Genomic DNA, 4494 nt, shown 5'->3' with positions numbered 1-4494 from the left:
GTTTCATGTGCCAAGCTTTGTTTCTGTGTTGCTGCTATTCTATGGGCAAGTAAAAGCATCTCAAGTGAAAGGCCTGCCAGTGCCCCTGCACTCCCTGTACTCAGTGCCAGTACTCTTATCTCCTGCTGTTGTATTCTTGCTCTGTCTCTTGTATTTGTGTTTGCTGTTCTCCACCTTGCCTCTCTAAACGTTTGCCTGGAGTCTGTCTTCACTGCATTCCTTGCCTTTAAAGCAAAGGTGCTGGTGGCAGGATTTGAAACAAACAGCAAAGAAAAAAGAGAGAGACTCATTTCTCTCAGTCCTCAGCTAAAAAGGATAGGAGTGCAGCCAGAATGCTCTTTGCTTCTGAGCACATGCACTGCAGCAGGAGTCATCCTGGCTGGTTGGCAGGGGACAGCCTACAACAGCAGGTGCTGTTGCTCTTTCAAAAGCTGACGTGCCTTTCCTCAGAAAGGTCCTGCTCTGCAAGTGTTGGAGCAGAAAGCTCTTCCTCTCAGTGGCCATTACTGTTCTGCCATTACTCCCCATTCCCCCAGAGAGGGAATCTTTTCGATTCTTTGCTTCCTTTCTTGTGTGATGAAATCACATCACTCATTTTTGCCCTCCTGTTTCTGTTTTCTCGCTCAGTGCCTGCAAGGACTGGATTTTCTTCATTCAAACCATCTTATCCACCAAGATGTGAAGAGCAGAAACATCCTTCTCAGAACCGACGGCTCTGTCAAGCTGGGTCAGTATATTCTTGGTCAGGTGCAGCGTTCCAGGGATGTGGGTGTGGGGCTGCTTGGAGTGACTGCCAGCTCCCCAGAAATGGTGCTGGTGGCAGTGCAGGGACCCCTGCTGCGAGCTGAGGGCACAGTTGCAACGTGCACAGAGGTAGAAGGAGCCACAAGCAGTCAAGAGTGGCCTTGCTCTGTGTGTGTCCCTTCCAGAGGGAGGGAGTTACAAGTCTAAAGTTTCCAAAGAACAAAAGCCACTGCTGGAGGCAGTGTAAAAAATGGGGGGATTTTTAAAGTCGCCAATGCCAGGAGATTCAACAGCACAATTTCAAACTTCTACTGGGGAATTCTTTTGCTTGCTTTCCTAATTGCACAGAATTCAGATAAAACCAGTATTTTGTTTTCTCCTCAGCTGATTTTGGCCTCGCTACTCAGCTCACCCCTGAGCAGAGCAGACGCTGCTCGCTAACTGGGACTCCTTGGTGGATGGCGCCTGAAGTGGTGACAGGTCAACCATATGGCCCCAAAGTGGACATATGGTCTTTTGGAATTGTGGGAATTGAAATGATAGAACAAGAACCTCCTTACTTGAGCGAAAGTTCTGGCACGGTAAGGAGCAAATACTCACTGATCCCACTGTCTTTCTCACCTGTCCCATGTCCTGTGTGCCACTGGACAAAATCCCATTGCCATCTGCTGGAACTACTTCCACCAAGGTCCCCTGCTACAATGTCCCTACAACACATCAGCATCTGCTGTAGTTTTGGTTGCATCAGTGGGAGAATTCAAGCCTTACCACATGCAAACAAACTCCAAACAAACAAAGTGTTCTCAGGCAACACTTTCCTTTGGGTTAGTGGTTCCAGTTCTTTTGTCTGTGTAGATGGCCTTAATATCAGGAAAAAAGCATCTTAAAACTGTTGTTATCTTTCCAGAAATGAAGGAAGGAAACGCAAACCCAACAAAGTTTCTAAAACCATGGTCTTTAGAGAGGAACCTAACCCTGTGTGCAGTTTCTTCTCACTGGGAAACATGGGCATGAGGGTGTAATGCACAGAGTCTCTTCTGCTTCTTGTGCAGTGCTGCTGAAACACTCAGAGACCCTGTTTCTCTCCTAGCCCAAGCAACATTCTGCACATCACCAAGCCAGAGCCTGGTGATGCGGAGAGCCTGCCAAAACCCCTCCCAGTGATTCCTGGCACTTTCTGGGATGGGCCTACCATTCATGCATTGACTTGAGTAGCCAAATGACTGGAGGGTGACCATAGGGATGGAACCTCTCCTTCTTCTGACCTAGACAATTTTTCTTTTGCTGCAAAAATGGGAAGCTGAAATTTTCAGACTGCTGAGAGACAGAGCTGCAGGTGGCTCCTGTGTGCCCAAGCAGGCATTTCCATCCCAATACATTTGTGCAGGCATCTTAATGTGTCTGTGTTGAAGAGGAGATGGTAAATGTTTGTTTCCCTACCTGGGTATTAACTGAAGGATTTCCTTTCTTTTCTTCCAATTACCATTGTTTTCAAGAACAGCACAAAAAGCTTGATGAGTTTTTGTTCTAGGGCACGTGCGCTTAAAGGACCAGTAAGCACTGCAGAGAAGCCTTTCATGTACTAACCCTTGAAATTAGTTAGTATAGCAAAGTCCCTCTTCCAAAAAGCCTCTCAAGCTGGTATGAATCCTCAGAGAAGCAAATGTCCTTTTGCTGATGTAGTTCCCACTAACTAGGTCAGTCAATGAAATCAGCTGCCAAGGCAAGATCTGCGGGATAGTGGAAAAGCTGTGGCTGCATCGGGGTTTGGGTTTTTGGTTGGTAAAGGAAAATTATCTCTGGGTCTCTGCCAGGGCAGAAACTGCCACTGAAGAACAGAGGTTAAACACAGGGATCTGGGAGAGCCTTAGAGATGTGAAAGCAGGAGGTGGAGCCTGGTGTCTCCTTTTTCTCCAGGCTACACACCTGATAGCCACAGTAGGGACTCCACAGCTGCGGCAGCCCAAGCTCCTCTCGGCTTTGCTGCGTGACTTCCTGAGCTGCTGCCTGCAGACAGACGAGGAGCGGCGCTGGTCAGCCAAGGAGCTCCTGCAGGTAAAATGGGAAGGGGCTGCAGGTGAAACAGGCTCTGAGGGATGGGCTCCTCCTCCACTCAAGTCCAAGGCATCAGATGAGCCCCCTTCCTCCTCACCTCCACTCTTGCTGCTCTTCAAATGAAAATGGTGAGGAATCCTAGACTGGGCTGGGCTGGCAGGGCCCTGTAAATGTCCTCTGGTGCAAGTGTCCTGCAATAAGCAGGGACATCTTTAAAGAGATCAGGTTGCTTGGAGCCCTTTCCCACCAAAGCTGGAATGGTTGCAGGGATGGGGCTCCTACAAGCTCTTGGGGGAAGCTGTGCCAGGGTTGCACCATGCTCCGAGTAAACAAGTTCTTCCTTCGACCTACTCTGATTAGATGCCCTTTGTGTTTAAAAATATTTGTCCATATCCTATTGTAATTGGCCCTGTTAAAAAAGATGTCCCCCACTTTCTTCAAAGCCACTCTGAAGTCTTGGAAAGTGGCAATAAAGTCTCCCTGGGGCCTGTTCTTCACAAAACTGAATAACTCCAGCTCCCTCTGCATTTCCTGTGAGGAGAAGTGCTCTGTCCTCTATTTCTGTTGCCCTCTTTTGTGATTTGGTGGAGTGTTCAGTTTTATCTAAAGGCAAAAGAATTGAAGTAGAGCAGTGCGGGGTACAGAGACATGAAATGGTGGTGGAGGAACCCAATGAAGCCAGTCCCAGCCTAGGGGTCAGAGATTTGGCTGTGGGCAGGAGGGGCTGTGGGGGTTCACTGTGAGCCTCTGAGGGGCCCTGGTTTGTGCCCCCCAGCCCACCCTTAGAGGTTTCTGCCACGCAAACAGGGACAGCTGGGAGGGACTTGTCCCAGCCCCATCTGCTGCCTGGCACGCTCGAGCAGATGGGAACTGTGCCAGGGTTACTGCCAGGTTGTGTGGCAGAGAGGGAACTGCAGGGCCCAGTGCCACTGGGCTGGCCCTGCTGGGAAGGAAGGTGCCATCCAGCACACGAGGGGCAGGGCATGGAAAGGCAGACACTGCTTTCTGTCCCTGTGGGAATTAGCACAGTGCCCATCTTTCAAAGGCCTGTGTGAGTCATTGGAGTTTCCTGAAAGGAAGAAAACCCAGGGACTGAAAGCACCATTTCTAGAGCATTGGCAGGGCAAAAAATCCCACCATGATGAAGAAATCACAATAAAAGATGAGTGGGATTCTGGGCCAGGTTTGCCTGTGATGGCAATGTCTTGCACCCTGGGGATGACTGGGGAGCAGATGGTCCCACTGCTCCTCTTTCTGGGTCTTTCCAGGAACTTTATGTATCCTGATTGAGTCTCTGAAGCAATGAGCTTGGAAAGTAATGGTTCGCTGTTCTTTGTTGTATTTTTTTTTCCGGTGGACAGCATCCATTTGTAACTTCAGCCAAGCCACCATTCATCCTGGCACAACTCATCAACTCAGTGAAGAAGACGAATAACCCTAACCCTAAACTTTAAACCTAAAACCTAACCCTAACCTTAAATGCTAACCCAAACCCAAACCCTAACCCTTACCCTAAACCCAACCCTAAGCCTAAGCCTAAACCTAAACCTAAGCCTAAGCATAAGCCTAAGCTGAAGCCTAAGCGTAACCCTAACCCTAACCCTAACCCTAACCCTAACCCTAACCCTAGGAGACGAGAACATAGCAATCATGTCAAGATGTTATCTCTGTTACCAATTTAGAGTAGGATTGTAG

At 48.8% G+C, this 4494-nt stretch overlaps 1 long non-coding RNA gene across 1 annotated transcript; it reads left to right on the top strand.

Annotated features, from left to right (window-relative positions):
* The first annotated feature begins 708 nt into the window (after positions 1-708).
* Positions 709-2775, top strand: LOC135441944 (uncharacterized). The gene is made up of 3 exons (XR_010438586.1): positions 709-727; positions 1129-1325; positions 2662-2775. It is a non-coding gene; the product is annotated as an uncharacterized LOC135441944 (long non-coding RNA).
* Positions 2776-4494: the final 1719 nt, after the last annotated feature.

This window comes from Zonotrichia leucophrys, unplaced genomic scaffold (genome assembly GCF_028769735.1).
Source record: "Zonotrichia leucophrys gambelii isolate GWCS_2022_RI unplaced genomic scaffold, RI_Zleu_2.0 Scaffold_725_25227, whole genome shotgun sequence".
NCBI lineage: Eukaryota > Metazoa > Chordata > Aves > Passeriformes > Passerellidae > Zonotrichia > Zonotrichia leucophrys.
The sequence above is the reverse complement of the archived record's forward strand: the minus strand, read 5'-3'. Positions and strand labels throughout refer to the sequence as shown.